Here is a 17,719-nt window from a genome sequence, read left to right on the forward strand (position 1 = left end):
CCTTTTCTAGGGTTTTTGTTTTTTTTTTTTTTTTTTTCCTTTTCTTCAGAAAGTTTTATTGTTTTCATTTGACCCAGGTCTTGAGCAAGGGCTTCAGGGAGAGGCTCAGACAGAAGACCGGACACCACAGAGGATGATGCCAGAGGGCCCCTCAAAAACTTCTGGGCTCCCGAGGCTCCTAATCACGCTTGAGGGTGAACCTTCCGGGGAGACCCTCCCCCAGCCCAGCCCGAAAAGTCTCACCTCCTCCTCTAGGAAGTGGTTCTCCAGGAAGTCACAGAGATGGCTCTCTCCACGCGCACGCAGATCCCGAAGGGCTTGGTTCAGGATCTTCCCCAGAACCTTGGCGGCTTCCTTGGCCTCCAGGGTTTTACCCCCACTCCTCTCGCGACGGCTTCTGTACTTTCCCCGAAAAGGGCACGCAGCCGCCCCCTCCCCCACGCTGTTTTTGCATTTTCAAGGGACGCTGGGTGATCTCCCTTCTCCTCGCCAACGGGCAGAAGTGGCCCACGCCCTGCGGAGCCACATCCTCCAGGCCAGATAGAAGCCCAGAGAAAGGTAAGTATAGGAGGCCTACAAATGCAGGTTGGCCAGCTAGTTGAGTGCAGGTAGTTCTGAGAAATCTGGGAGCTTCTGGTTGGTGGGCAGCAAAAAATCAAGCGCAAATAAACAAAGTGGTTTGGTCCCAACGGCAGATGATAGCAGAAAAGATGGTCTGGGAGGCTGTGACTGGACAGGAGGTTAGAGGTTGGTCAGAGGCTAGAAGAAGGGGAGTCTCGGCCTCTGTTACCTGGGAGCATTGCCGGAGCAAGAGGGAGCATTGTCGAAGCAAGAGACAAACCCCAGGCTGGCGGAATGCTGCCTTTTCTTTCTTTCTTTCTTTCTTTTTTTTTTTTTTTTAAACAAACCATTTTATTAAGCTGGGTGGACGGGAGCATGTAAGGAGAGTGGGGGACAGGTGGCAGTGCGGCATTGGAGCGCCCAGAGGGGTGAAGGGAGGAATCAGCGGTGGCTCTGTGTGCCAGACTGGGGAGGGCCAGCTTGGGGCTCTCTTTTGGGGGAATGGGAAAAGGAGGAAGAGGCCAGACAGCCAATTTCCTCTCCTGTCACACACACCCGCGGCATTAAGAAGCAACTCCGTACCGCGCAGGATATATGGGGAAGTCCTTCCCCTGAGCCCTGGACGCTCGCTGCAGGGTGGGAGGGGCCGTTCTGGAGGACTGTGTTGAGGCCTCCAGCTTTGGACTGCTCCTCAAACCCTTCCCCAACACCTTTTGGTCAGGCAGCTTTGAAAAGGAAACTAAACCCTAACTTCCCCTGAAATCCTAGGCAGACAAGTACATCTGTGTGAGGGACTCCTGGGTTCAAATATTTTCTGCTCCTCTCACATATGGACTTTTGTCAAGAATAGCTGCCCTGAACTTCTCCAGCAGATGGAAGGTATGATGGTTTGTGACTAAGTTTTTCTGGGTGCTGTGTGCGCTTCTAGTCCCCTCTCCTGAGAGAAGGGGTTCATCTGGCTAGATGATACTCTTGGGGAGGGGATTTCAGACAATTGAGTTCCCTTTGGAGGATCTGGTTTTCAGGCAGATCAGGGGAGTTCAGAGAAAGGCTCTTCCTGCATTTACTGCTTTTCAAGTGTGTTTAGCTCCAAATTACCAACCTATCATAGGGGCATATTTGGGGATGGCATGTTGAACTACTTCAGGGTGATACAATTCTAGAGAAAGTACCTGTGATAAACTAAGTCAAATCAACATGTGGAAAATAACAAGAATGTTATAGAAGACCATTTCCATCATATAGGACTACTATCATAATCCCAACAGGTGTTGTTTTTTTTTTTAATATTAACATCAATATTTTCAAAGCCCATACTAAAAATATCAAGATTTTGGTGCAAGTAGTTCATTTCAGAAATGAATTTGAAGCAATAGAAATGCCTGTCAGATGCCTCACTGATTAACTGAAAGATTATATTTCTTTTTTCCTTGATAAGTACACTCATATATGTTTATACTATGCGTTCAAAATGTGCCATGTCAAAAAATATACTAAAATTTGAGCCATATTTTTGAGCATTTAAATTTTTGTTATAAAACTTAGAAACTCTTTCAAACTTTGTGGTATTTTTCAGAATTACAAATAATTAGTGTCCTGTGATAAAAATGGCTTTGGAGGGAGCTCTACTCCAGAACAGCTGTGTGAGGAGCTCTATGGCCTTTATCTTAGCAGAATAACCATAACAGATAAAATTTACAAAATAAGTGACCTTGTAAAGTTTCTGCAAATTTTCCTAAGAACATGGAGAAAATGAAGAAACTGTTTTCAAAAAAAAAAAAAAAAATCTACCAGACCTCATGGCCCTTGGGGCCTATGTTCTCCCAGCTCCTAGTTAAGGGCTGTGGTATCTCTCTGAGACAGTCAGACATTTTCCATCCTTCCCCACCATTGGCTAACTGCAGAAGGATGAAATTGCACAGGGTGAACTTCAGTCAACTGCAGCTGATAAATTGGGGGCCACTTTCTCCCACCCTACCCCAATTTGTAGGGTGAGCATCTTACCCAGGTGTGACAGGGGCGAATACTTTGGCCCCAATTTCCCTCACCCCAGCTCACTTACAGTGTACAGGTTCCACCTTGAGAGATGCAGGAGGAGAAGACCAGGCTTAACCACCTCTGTATAACACCCAGTCATTCCAAGAGAAGTGAGCCACTGTCCCTACCCTCAGCTCCAGAACAGAAACTCAGAGATTTTTTTTGCTCAGAGAAAGAGGCAAGCTAGAAGAACAGAGAACACCAGAACTCTCCTCCAGGGAACTGTATTTTTGGGACATAGTTTGGGAAAGTTCAAGCATAAGGATGTTATAAAGAAAGGGGGGAAAAAGTGTAGATTTTGACGATAAGCCATGAAGATAAAGCTGCTAGTTTCATGACAGCAACAAATTAATCACAAGCTACTAGTGTACCAAAAGAGAACTAGAAAAAGAGACACCTAAAAAGACGCCCCCTGTGGTCAGAAGAAAAATTGACCTCAAAATACACATGCAAAGGCACCTATTTTAACCTGAGTCCAAATTATGTCAAAAACAGTAGAGTGCTCAGCTGGCAATTAGTGGAGTCTTAACAGTTGGATGTGAGAGACAACATAACAGAAAGATCAAGGAAAGAGACAACACTCTGCTAAAAACACTGTCATTCCATGGTTAGTGTGAAAAGACTGTCCTCTGAGGATTGGCATCAGAGGTTTCACACTGTGGGGAAAAATAGACTTCACTGAATTAAGTTCATCCAAGTCAATAAATAAATAACAAGCACCAACCACAGCAACTCCCAAAGAGAAAGGGATCGGTATCCAGAATCAGAAACTAGTCATTGCAACTGCTCATATGAGACATTTGATTCCCACTTGGCACTAGACTGCTAGTGCCCAACCCCCAGTGATGCTGCCACACTTAAATACCATGCTTCCATTATGAATAATTTCTGCACCCAGTTTTTACCTACCTGTTTCCTAAGGTACTAGAGTTGGTCAAACATGTTTTAAATGTCATAATATGTTTAAAGTATGTATTTCTCAAGTGATCTATTACCTATGATAAATTTATCAATTTGAGGTTGAAGATAAGCAAAACATTTCAATATATTAACCATTATTCCCTCATTTAAATATAACAAGTTCTTTATAAGCACTGCTGGTGATGGAACATGTCTCTTTTCATTAAAAAAATATAATTTTAGGGGCGCCTGGGTGGCTCAGTCGGTTGGGCGTCTGACTCCTGATTTTGGCTCAGGTCATGATCTCACGGTTCGTGGGTTTGAGCCCCGTGTCCCACACTGACAGTGCTAACCCTGTTTGGGATTCTCTCCCTCCCTCTCTTTCTGCCCCTCCCCTACTCACTGTTGATCTCAAAAAAAAAAAAACACAACAAACTTTAATGTATATATATTATATATGTATATACATTATGTATGTATATACATTATGTATGTACATATAACATAGCTAATTTTAATATTTAATTATATTAATATTATTATACATTATACATTAATTATATATAATTTTAATATTTAATTACAAACTCTAAAATGTTGCTAGCTGCTACATCATGCAGCAAAAGGATGGCACAGTCCGTAGAAACTATGAAAAAAAAGGTTTAAGAACACAATAGGAAACTTTGCATTTACATTCAGTATCTCAATACCTAAAGACAATTGTGAGAGGAGAAGACAGCAACTGCATATTGGAACTACGATTAGTAGCCATAAGAGAATTGGGAGTATTTAAAGATATCAAATCTTTGGGAGAATCTTTTATTTTTTATCATTTTATTTTTGAAGCTCTTTCTTCAGGCACCAATACCAAAGGATAAAGAAACACAGTTCAAATGACAGCCACTTCACAAGGCTTTGTAAAACGTGTGAAAAATACATTTCAAAAGAAAGAAAAACTCAAGTTTTTCCCAAAAGTATATACCACTTGGTTCTGTTGTTATTTTTCTTGTTTCCTCAAGTGAGAAATTTAAGAAGGGAGCCTGACAGAGGTACTAGCTTGGGTATAATTCAAGGGGATTTATAATAAAAATTAAATGGGATTAGAATTTTTAAGTACAAGTTATAAGGCTCTCAAGCAAATGCCTGTATTACTAACGTAGAAATTTTAAAAATGATTACTGTTTCTGACACTCAAAATGTAAACCCTTTTTTCTTTTATATCATTTCATCTTCTTAACCTCAAATGAGTAAGATATTTTGAGGTTTTTTTGTTATACATATTTTTTCATGTACAGCTTTATTATTTGATAATTTTCTTCTTTTTATAAGTGTTGCCATATGTATCATATGGCAACATATAAACTTCTAAGTGTATTTATTCTAGAAGTTAATGAAAGCAGTAAGGATCTTGTTTTTAGGATTATAAGAAAAAAGTAAATTTAATCCCAACACATTAAAAAGGACATTAGCTTGATTAATTCATTTTATAAAATTGAAAATATCTACTGAGATTAAATATTATTTTTTCCAAGTTCAATTTTTATTGTAGCTCCCATTGTGGATTTTCATTTATTAAACAGCTTTAACTCTCAGTCAGATGTTTTGGTTTTCTAATATTTGTTCCAAAATCTTGCAAACATATCTTTATTAATTATAGTTGGGCAGCCTAAAGTGAGTAAAATGGGTTAAATTATTCTCTTTTCAGCCATGACCTGTTATGTGTTTATAACAGATACCCTGTAGATTCAGTTTAAGCTAATCTTAACCAATGATGAAAGATGTGTTCACTTCCCTGTAATGTTGGCTTAGTTTAGTGTCAAAAGCACCAGGACAGCAAATTCTCAAGTCTTCACATATCAGAAAGAGAGAAACTTTTGAAATAGCTTTCAGAAGTCAGACAGGACATCTATATAACCTTACCCTATATACTTGGCTTGCATACCAAACACTGAGTGAAAGATTTGACTTGTGTTGTTTCAATTCCTTCAATTCTTTTGCATAACAGCCCTTGTCACTAGTAATATAACAAAGACTTCCAAAATGAATCTGTTTAAACTACATAGTCTCACATAAGAAATAACTTTTAAAAAGTTACAGTACGTGTTCTTTCTAATGAGTTTTTCATAGGACCAGACTATATACCTTTGTTTTTTAAAGTAACAAGTTTTGAACTACTTTATATTTTTTGAAGTGACAATATGTAACAGGTGTTCACCATATGTAGAAAGGTGATCAAAATGAATTAAGATAGTTAGGTGTTAAAAAACATGATAGTGTTACATATCTTACTTTTTTCCACTCTACTGAAATATAATTGACATATAATGTTGTGTAAATTTAAGGTGTATGACATAATGATTTGATATAGGTATATAGTGCTAAATGATTACCTAACATAGTTAACGTTTTTTTTTCTTGTGACAAGAATTTCAAGATCTACTGTCTTAGCAACTTTCAAACATACAACATAGTATTGTTAACTATAGTCATATGTTTTACTGTATTACGTACACAGAATTAATTTATCTTATAACTGGAAGTTTGTACCTATTCACCACTTTCAACCAGTTCTCCCATCCCCCTGTCCCCACCTCTGGCAACCGCAACTATGAGCTCTGTCTCTATGATTTTGTTGGTGATTTTTTTTCAGATTCCACATAACTCTGTATACTAATACTCAAGGAATGAGGTACCCAAAAACAGTGATAGGTAAGAATTAGCCCTAGGAAAAATTGGGAAATTAGTCAAGTGTTTGTTTCTTCTTTCCTTTTATCTTTTTTCAGTTCATCTCTTCCATGATATCTGTTTTGCCATTTTGCTCCATAGCTATTCAAGACTTTCAAGCACTGCTCTGTATGGTGGGTGGATATAATTTTGCCTTTTTTGCAATAACCCCCATAAATACATACCTACCTGGCATCTATTTCCTCAGGTCCCTTAATGTTTCTAAAGTTAATTAATGTAAAAAAATAGTCTGGAAAAATATGTTAATGGATATTAATGGCTTACAATTTCTTCTTCCAAAATAATACAGTTGCTTTTTAAATAGGTTCTCCTATGAATACGTAGCATTAAGTATAAAGAATAATTATAGCAGCAAAAATTTAACACAGTTAGATAAATGGAATTTATTTTTGGTAAGCTGAGCCTTTTAGCACCTACTCTGATGACACATACTTTGGAAAGTCCTATAAAATACACCTCTGGTTGGAAACCAATTTGACAATAAATTTCATATATTGAAAAAAAATTAAAAAAATTATATTACCTTCTATGTCAAAAAAAATAAATAAATAAAAATAAAAAAAATACACCTCTGGTATTCAAAATGTAACCTGATGATTTTTCAATCATATCTCAAACTTGGAGACAGTATTTTAAAACTTTTGTCTATATAAGATGAATGTTCTGGGTTAGGGACCCAGAGATCTGTAGCAATATAATGAAAGTTCTCTTTCATATAGAAAGTAGAGGAAGACTTGAGATTTATTGCATGCATATAAGAGAATTATATACAATTTTACCCCCATCTTAAGCTTAATGCTATATAACACATTAATATCACATGTACTGAGTTTCTTATATTTTATAATTTATTCTCAACATAATTCAATACTTAAACAGTGGTGCCAAAAGTAAGTTTATTGTCTTTTTCTACTCTCATTTTTTGGTGTCTCTTAAACTTGTTTCTAGACTTTTTTCTGCATTTTTAAAATTAAAATGGTTCCTTTATTGTGTCATGTCTTTTTTATTAGTTCACTTTAGTCACATCCTCCTATTCTGAATTCAAAGATCAAGCTTTTAAAATATAGCCATTGTTAATTTATTTGTATAATTTTCTTTAGCTCTTCCTAGAGATTTCCTCTGCTTCAGATGCAGTGATGAGAATGTCCGCCTCTGTGCTTCTTCAGTGACAATGACACACCCATAACACCCCCTGAGCTCCACCCTGCTTTCAGTAGCTGCCTCTGAATGTTACCTCACTTCTGTGTTCTTCCATAGTTTTTCTGATGATGAAACAGTGGAGTGATTACTTTCCATCCTATACATCTCAATTAGGTCTTGGTTAAAAATAGATTTTCCCTTGCAAGAAACATGAATGTAATGGTGCCTTTTGTGTCACACTATTAAATATCTTCCCTGGAAGAACCATCTCAGAAATCTATGCTTTAATATTTTCATGGTCACAGTTATTCATGCTATCCTTGTCTTTTAAAGATATAAAGAGGCATTTTAAATGCAATAAGCATCAGTGAATTTCAGATTCAGTCTGTCCAGTTAACGCTAAAACAATTAAGTAAAAATATATACATATGTACATTTATACATACATAAAAATAATTAAAATATAACAAGAAAGCCCATATAGAAGATCACATGGCTATGAATTATTCTTTTTCACTCTCCCAGTAATTGTCAAGATTTTCAAAAAGAAAACATGCTACATTTATTTCCATATACTTTAATATGAAATATAATTTATAAATACCCTTATATATGTAGCTATGGACAGTACAGATACAGACACAGATATAGATCAGTCAAGGTTTCTTCAAGAATGCAGAAGACTATATATTACAAAAATAGCAAAGGTGAGAGGAGTCACTTACCAACAATTTCAGCCAGTGGTATGAAGACAGGTGGCTCTTAATAACTCTCTAAAAAGTTGCTGCAATTTACAAGGGTCTTTGGGAAGTCTTCACAAATTTTGTGGTTTGGGCTACAAAAGTGAACAGTTATCCAGATAACCAACTGTGAACTTAATATCAGTATCTGCCTGAGACACCTCTTTCTTCCTCGTGTACAAATCTTGTTAGATTACTTCTCATTGATAAATTCTGGAAAAGCATAAAGTGATGGTGAACTTCCAAGAGACCACCCAGGACAAACATACATACAGAAAAATCGAAGAAAATTGAAATGTCCATACAGCTGAGCAGTAAATTATAAAGCAACCACCAATGGAAGTACTGATCAGATAAAAAAAATAAAACAAAAGTGACATTGCCAGCATCCATGAAGGTGATCTCATTCTTCTTCCTAACTATCTTCTTTGTACCCAAGAAGTGATCTCACTTACAATATTTATAATCATTTTTCCTTACATTTCTTTATTGTTTTACAACAGACACAGTAATTTTTAAATACAATAGTTTACATTGCCTACTTTGATCATTATCTAATTGGAATCTTTATGTGTTGCTGGCTTGCTTAATTTACTAAGCAGTAAGTTTGTGAGGTTTATTCATGTTGCTTTGTGTAGAAGATATTCCAGACAAACTTTTTTTTGTTGTAAACACACACATCACCTAAAATATACCATCTTGACCATTTTTTAAAATGTTTATTTATTTTGAAAGAGAGAGAGAGAGCACATGAGAGAGAGCAAGGGAGAGACAGAGAGAGGGAGACAGAGAATCCCAAGCAGCCTCTGCGCTGTCAACACAGAGCCCGTTGCGGGCTCAAACCCCTGAACCCATGAACTGTGGGATCATAACCTGAGCCTAAATCAAGAGTCAGCTCTTAACCAACTGAACCACCCAGGCGCGCCCCCCCACCACCATCTTGACCATTTTTAAGTGTACAGTCAATGGTAGTATGTATTCACAGTGTTGTGCTACCAACACCACCACCCATTTCCATAGTATTTTTACCTTATAAAATTGAACCTCTGTACCATTAAACAATAACTCCCTATTTCTCCTCTCCCTTGTCTCTGGAAACGACCCTTATATTTTCTGTCTCTATGATTCTGACTACTCTTAAGTACCTCATATAGAGGAATCATATAGTGTTTGCCTTTTTGTGACTGGCTTATTTCCCTTAGCATTATGTCCTCAAGTTTCATCCATGTTGTAACATATTGCAGGACATTCTTCATTTTCAAAGCTGAATAATATTCCACTGTGGAATAATATTCCATTCCATACATATATTTGCCATTTTTTTAATAGAGTGATCTGTTTTTTGTTTGTTTGTTTGTTTGGTTGGTTGGTTGATTTTTGGTATTGCTGAGTTTTGGTAGTTCTCTATATATCCTGGATATTAATCCTTTACCAAATATACGATTTGCAAATATTTTCTACCCTTGTGGGGTCTGCCTTTTTTGTAGATAGTGTATTTTAATGCATAATTAAAAAAAATTTTTCATAAAGTTCAATCTATTTTATTTTAATGCTTGTGCCTTTTATGTCATATCCAAGAAAGCAATGCCAATACCAATCTCATGAAATTTTGCCCTATATTTTCTTCTAAGAGTTTATAGTTTTAGGTCTTATATATATGTCTTTGACCCACTTGGAGTTTATTTTTGTATGTGGTGTTAGATAAGAGTACTGCTTCATTCTTTTGCATGTGGATATCCAGTATTCCCAGAACCATTTGTTGAAAAAACTGTCCTTTCCTCATTGAATGGTCTTAGCATCCTTGTCAAAACTCATTTCACTGTATATTTGAGAGTTTATTTCTGGGTTTTCTATTCTGTTCTATTGGTAATTATGTATATGTTTATGCCAGTACCACACTGTTTTGGTTACTATAGTTTTGTAGTAAGTTTTGAAATCAAGAAGCGTGGGCCCTCCAGGTTTGTTCTTTTTTAAGATAGTTTAGGCCATGCAGGATCACTTGAGATTCCATATGAATTTTATGGTAGGAGTTTTTATTTCTGAAAAAATCATCATTGGGATTTTGATAGGGATTGTATTGAATTTTCAGATTGTTTTAGTAGTATTGACATCTTAGCAATATTAAGTCTTCCAATCCGTGAACATGAGATATGTTTCCATTTATTTGGGTCTTCAGTCTCTTTTAGCAATGTTTGGTGGTTATCACTGTGCAAGTCTTTTACCTCCTTAATAAATTCTTAAGTACTTATTCTTTTTGATACTATTCTGAATTGAGCTGTTTTTAAAATTTTTTTCAAATTGTTTATTCTTGGTGTATAGAAATGCAACTAGTTTTTTGTGTTGATTTTGAGTCCTGCTACTTTACTACTTCACTGAATTCATTTGTTCTGACAGTTTTTTGGGTTTTTTTTTTTTTTTGGTGAAATCTTTAAGGGTTTCAACATATAATACCTACAGTACTCTCCAAACAGAGATAATTGTATATCTTTCCTTTCAATTTTGATGTCTTTTATTTCTTTCTCTTGCCAAATTGCTCAGGATAGAACTTGTAGAACTGTATTGAATAGAAGCAGTGACAGTGGGCATCCTTATCTTATCCTTGCCTTATATAAAAGCTTTCAGTTCTTCAGCATTAAAGTTCTTCAGCTTTTCATGTATGGCTTTTATTATATTGACCTAGTTTTCTTCTATTCCTAGTCTATTGAGTGTTTTTATTATGAAAGGATGTTAAATTTTGTTAAATACTTTTTCTGTATCAATTGAGATGGTATGTGTGTATACACACACACACATATATATATATATGTACATATATATGTACATATATATACATACATATATACATATATATGTATATATATGTATATACACACACACACACACACACATATATATATATATATCCATATATATATATATATGAAGAGGAAGTGGAGGAGGAGCCCAGAAAGAGGGAGACAGAGGATCCAAAGCAGGCTCTGTGCTGACAGCTGTGAGCCTGATGTGGGGCTCAAACTCACAAACTGAAATCATGACCTGAGTTGAAGTCAGATGCTTAACTGACTGAGCCACCCAGGTGTCCTGAGATGGTTTATTTTAAGATCATTGTAGATACACATACAATTGTAGGGAATAAGAGATCTTGCATGTCTTCTACCTAGTTTACCCTAACAGTAATATCTTGCAACTTGAATAATATTTTAAATATATCATTGTGTTTTTATCTTCCATATTTTGTGTACATATTTTTGCCATTAATTAAAGATGTCTGTCTGCTTTGGAATCAGGGAGAGAGAAATGGAGGGAGGTAGAGAAGCCAGTAGAATTGTTAAACTGGGAATGAAATAAAAAGAAGTAATTAACACAGCACTAACTTTATAAATAGAACTATGAAGCAAGACATGATCTTTAAAGTTTTTACCTGAAAGATGAATTTAATCACTAATTGTGATTAATATATTAGGGTCAACTTTGATGACCTAACATGAAATTAATACAAGAAAGTTCCTCAGAATACGGGAAGTGGGAGGGAGCTATTGTGTCCATTCTCACCAAAGGAACTGTGGGGGGAAAAACAGAGAGAGAACTAGTAAAGAAAGATTGGTGTGTTTTGTCTCTCCACTCTCTTGCTTTTGGTTGAAGGAAAGTTTTAGGTGAAATGAAGGGAATATAGAGAACATGAAAATTTTGCCTCAGTGTAATTTGAATCTATGAAGAAATAACATTTCATTCTTAATGGTGACCTGGGATAGGTTCTTTATAATTATCTCACAGTTAATTTGGCAGTATAGAATCATTATGTAGAGTGAAGGCAACTACTAAATCATTTTTAGGAATCACCATCAAATTCTTTGGCATGAATAAGACCCAAAGTTTCCCAAATGCTTCCAATTAATAATACAGAAAATAGCAGAAATTAAAACCACCAGAAGTGCATGAGGCCAGCTAAGACAAGGATCATATGAAGGAGCCTAGGCTAGGAGACCGGAAGCAGTGACTGCCTACAACATGGGAAAGAGCTGGCTAATGCCTAGAACATGTGACAACTAAAGCAAGACCCAATCAGCCATGGATTGCATTAGTCCTGTGTAAAGTTACAAGTCCACAGATTTCAATATTCACAGGTTCAGCAGAAAACCCCTGGAAAGGGCTTGTGATCAAGACCATTTATGTCTTAGTGGTTACCAGTTCACAGAGTAGATCAGACCAGTGACTCCACAGCAGAGATCAGGCAACAAAGACTCTGTGAGGTTTTCAGGAACTCTTTCTCTTCTGCTGTTAATAGCACAGAGAAGTCAATATTCCGCATCACCTTGGAGAGGAGCAGAGAGAGATAGAACTCAAGAGAATAAACATTGCTTTGACCAACCTTTAAAATAAATGTATTTAAGGCACTAGAGTAAAAGTACATATTCCCACTGCCTTGAAGTTGTCCTTGAAGATCAAATCAGTTACACATAATATAAAGGTACTTTTTATCTGCAGATGTATTACTTCATGAGTACACCTTTAATCCCATTATGTGCCTATTGATCTATATTTTCTCTACTCCACAGCTCATATGTCCCAAACTAGTTCCTTCACTGACTTCCTCATGTACCCGTTAATTATTTTCTACATTTACTGATACAGTACTTCCCTGATCTTTACTTATGCAAATCACCATATGTTCTACAAAATCAAATGCCTCTCTGCTCCACAAAGATGTCGCCACTGATTCAATCCATAAAAATTTTCCACTTCTGTAAAATTGTTTGTGATTACTATCACTCAGTTTAACATACAATTATAAAAAGCCTCGTATATTTCATTGTTCTTTCTTTCCTCCTGTTTATCTCATATAAAGTATATGTAATCTGGTAACTGGTAAGGAAACAACAATTTTAGAAAGAAGTATTTCCTCATGAAAGGCAGTGTCCATTGTCATGTCTCTGAGATTTTCTGAGTTTTCCATTATGTCTATTAGGCTCACTCTACCTAAATTAAGTAAACATCTTTATGTCTCATATATTTTTCATAAGTTAATTTTTACCTAATTTCACAGCATTTTGGAGAATGGTGACATGTATACAATGTGTGAAAAGTCTAAAACTAGGAATTGCTACACAAAACCTGACATGCTTTTACATTTATTTACTGTTGTAACATTAATATTGTCATTATGAACACTCAAAAGATGCATGTTATTTGATTACACAGCCATATTATAAAATTATTCCTTTAAAAATATTACAAAGTAAGCAAAAGGAAAGATAATTAACAAATAATTGAAAAATTCAACCAATTAATGATTTTTTTTTTTTTACTTCATCAACTTGATACCAAAGTAGTTAATATAAGCTTTGGCTTTTTTGTCTGTCTGATGTATTGTTGAAGTGTTTAAGTACTGTCTGGTTTCTTCTTTGTGCAACTGAAAAGCCTACAACTGTGGTTAATTCACTGTCAATCTTGTGTGTTTCTGCAAAATTAATCATAACAGCAGAAAAGATATGTGTGATTGAGAAGAGGCAGAAAATGAGGATAATGAAATTTATGATCCTTAAAATAATGCACATTTACCACATCAGTCTTTCTCCTATGTGCCTTATATTCACCTTGAAAACCAAAAATATAAAAAGATACATATCACAGCTTCATTACATACACTCTCCTTTAATACATAGAGGCACAATAACATTAGCTGAAATCATTTTATAAATGTTTATAAATGTTCTTATTACTTTTACGCCATCTTTTAAGTCAGATAATATTTTACAAGTTAAAAAAATAGAACATATGTCTTTTGAATTCTACCTTAATCACCTCACATGGGAACCATGAATTTAAAAAAGTAAAAAAATTATTGGCATGCTTTGATATGAGTCACATTCATTTTGGTTTCATTTCTAAATAATCACACAACTTTTCTTATTTTTCACAGACATACTCATAAGAGTGAATAATATGTGCTTTCTAGGAAATACAATATTAAATTTGAATCTGCTCATATTACCATGCTGAAGAATATATTATTTAGTGTCAATTAAAACTCAGAATATTGATTTAGGCCCCAAAGTAAGGATTTTATTTCTTTATTTTTTTTTAATTTATTTATTTATTTTGAGGGAGAGAGAGAGAGAGAGAACCAGTGGGAGAGGGGCAAAGGGATAGGAGGACAGAAGATTCAAAGGGGGCTCCATGTTGACAGCAGAAAGCCCAATGTGGGGCTCGAACTTACAAACCATGAGTTCGTGACCTGAGCCAAAGTTGAACACTTAACAGACTGAGCCACGCAGGCACCACCCAAAGTAAGGAATTTAAATTAGATGCTATTATAAAATGCAAGCTAATTTGCCTTCAATCAACATTTCCTTTTTTTTTACCACTTTAAGTTTCATAAGAGATATATATATGTGTCATAAAATATATGCAGTATAGATATATTACATATTATATTAAGTGTCCATAATATGTAATATATATGCACATATACACTATATTACTCTGTGGTTAGAAATATATGTATACAACTCTGGAGTTAGAAATTGGTCCCCCAAAATGAAACCCCATTGCTACCCAAGAAAAAAAGGTAAGACCTAAAAAAATCTCTATATAGTCAAAAAGCATATCTTATTTTATGGTATTTGTTAAGCTTAATATGTCTCTTGCCATTTTATCAGCAAAATAGAATGATAATGGAAATAATCTCACTTGATGATTTCCTTGTTTTTTCCCTTTGGAAATGAGACAATATTTAAAATAGGTTTTCTTAAAGAAGGATTATAAATATTTTTTAGATAAAAATATCAGTATCTTAAATACCTCTGAGACTGTTCCGTTCAGAGAGATTAGTTCATCATAGTTGTGCATGTTCATTTACCTACACAATAATTTTTAAGAAATATGATTAGAAGTTACCCAGCATAAATTATTTGTACTCACCTCATTACTTGCTACTTTTGGTGGCTGACATATCTCAATAAATCAAGTTATGTAGCTCTACAATTTCTAGTGTTTTGATTGCATGCACATGATTAATATATTTTGATTTATACACAATATTTAGATTAAATATAAAACATCTTGATTAGATATGTTTTATTAAAATAAGATGAGAAATATTAATAAGGAAGCTTAAGGAAATGCATTTGGAAAGCATGCTCACTGACATTTAAAAAGGATGTTTCCTAATATAAACACAAATAGCAGAGAATTTTAAATGCTTTTTTGGAAAGCAATACTAATAATCTGAGCTTTAATTTCTTCACCTCTTGGACTCATGCTTTTTTGTGGAGAATACAGAGTTGATTTGAGAAAACTATTAATCCAAATAAACAATATGTAGAGCTGTTTTATTGTTCCTGTTTGATTATTATGTAAAAACCAAACACTTTGGAAAACTAGGAGAAGGACGAGTCTCTGCATAATATTTTTTGGGAGTACGAAATATTACCTGACCACATTTGAATTATCCATCAGAAACCTTTATTTAGCCTTAACTACCTAATCAAGACTTTTCCCTGGAAGTAATGCTAGAAATAATCAGGGATACAAGCTAAAGTTTGTTTTAAAGTGATATTTATGCAAAAAAAGATTCCAAAGGAAAAATAAAACTAATAGTGAACAATGTGGAAATGTTTGACTAATGTGCTGCATATATGAACTGTTACATATTAAGTAGAAATCAAGTTTTGGTTAATATTTAATGATGAGTAAAATATTGAAGGCACAAATCAGATGAAAATGCAAAGATACAAAACTATATATATCTTCTTATTCTCAATTACATAAATAGAAATGTATTTATATAAGCATAAATATACATATAATATGCATATACATATATACACACATACATATGCATTAAGGAAAACAATTCTTGGAAGGAAACATACAAAATGTTAATGGTGACCAAAATTGCTTTTTAAATTTAAAATAATCAAATGTATTAAGTGCTTATTATAGCCAGTGAATAAATTCACATTGTTTATAAACTTCTGTTATCCTGTCTATACCTCTAGCTCAATTTACATTCTTAAGATATTTATAAAGGATGCTTTAAAAGTGCTCACCATTTTAAATTCAGGTATTATTCGATTATAGTACCAACCTAGAAATTGAGGTTAAAGAAATTTATATATGAAAGTATAATAAGACCTATGTGATGGGGAGTTTTAATTTGAAAAGGAGATATCCACCACTTGGATTCAGAGTTCAGAAAAAAATTCTAAGACCAGCTTTTCAGAAATTAATTGATGAAGAAATTCATGGGAGAGGACTTACCATAAAAAATAGATGAACTGAGGCACAAACAAAAATTTTGGCCTTGGACAAAATGATTTTGAGGACAGGCTGTATCTTTTGTACCTGAAGGCATGCAGTGGACCTGAGGACGGAATGTAATGATGCTCATCGGTACATAATGAAGCACATTTGAAGAGCTGACATCCTGAGTTGTTATGGAGGAGGTGTCCAATAAGGTAAGTTCCAGAGAAGAAAACAAAACACATGGCTTATTCTTAATTATTTATAATATATAAAGCATTTGTATATCTACACATTACACATTTTATATTTTTTAGTTTGTTTCTTATTTTCAATTATATGTTTGCCTGATCCAAAATAAGGTATCTAGAAACTGTGGATATATACAAATCTGTATATTTAATCATAGCATGATTCACAGTACAGAATGGCAAAAAAGTAGAAGGCGTCACAGGAACAGTTTTGTGGAGAGGAGATTAAAGATTTTCTATTTCTTCTGATTCTTTCAATGGTACACAAAAGGAAACTGAATACATAAAAATGTGCTGAGAAAAAAAATCCCTAAAATGGTTAAAAAAAATTTTTTTCCCTATGAACACACTATTCCTGTATCTCAGTTCTTAGGATAGATGACTTTATGCTTATTTAGTTATCTCTAAAATCACTTCTTTTTTTTTTTTTTAGCTAAAAATCACTTTTTTTTTAAGCTAAATCTGTGTTTGTTTTTGAAAAACTGTTCAGAGGAAGCCCAGATGTTAGGCTTAGCAGGAAACCAAAGCATCTATTATAAATATGTTCAAAGTACAAATAATATAGTACTAGTGTAATACAAAATCCTATAAATATATTCAAAGAAAACCGTGTTTAAGATTTAAAGGAAAGTTTGTTGACAGTGACTCAAGAAATTAATGGTATCAGCAAGGGACAAAAATTATGTTAAAAAGAACCAAATGAAAATTCTAAAGTTGAAAAGTTCAATACCTTAAATTAAAAAAAAATCACTATAGGGGATCAACAGCAGATTTCAGCTGGCAAAGGAATAATGTAAACTTGAGGACAGACAAGAAGCAGTTATGCAATCTGAAGAACAGGGAAATAATTAAGCTGAATAGTTTCTCAGAAACTATGGGACACCAGGAAGCATGGCAACACACCCATAGTGGATAGACTGGAAGAGGAGAAGGAGAAGGGCACAGAAATATTTGAAGAAATGATGATGGAAAACTTTCTAAATTTGAAGAAAACATTAATGTACACATCTAAGAAAATCAACAGACACCATAGAGGATGACATAAGACATCCACAGCTGGACAGCCCAAACTGTTGAAAGAGACAGAAAATTTTGAAAGCA

General features: G+C 34.5%; 1 long non-coding RNA gene across 2 annotated transcripts in view; it reads left to right on the forward strand.

Moving 5' to 3' along the window:
- Nucleotides 1–16,731, forward strand: part of LOC113599075 (uncharacterized) — a 35,228-nt gene extending 18,497 nt beyond the window's left edge. Inside the window, exons 2-4 of one of the 2 annotated variants that reach the window (XR_008290855.1) lie at nt 50–558; nt 1,330–1,440; nt 16,476–16,731. This is a non-coding gene — a long non-coding RNA (uncharacterized LOC113599075). The remainder of the gene's footprint in view (nt 1–49; nt 559–1,329; nt 1,441–16,475) is intronic. The other variant, XR_008290856.1, reaches the window with a different exon arrangement.
- The last annotated feature ends 988 nt before the right edge of the window (nt 16,732–17,719 follow it).

Source organism: Acinonyx jubatus, chromosome C1 (genome assembly GCF_027475565.1).
Source record: "Acinonyx jubatus isolate Ajub_Pintada_27869175 chromosome C1, VMU_Ajub_asm_v1.0, whole genome shotgun sequence".
Lineage (NCBI taxonomy): Eukaryota > Metazoa > Chordata > Mammalia > Carnivora > Felidae > Acinonyx > Acinonyx jubatus.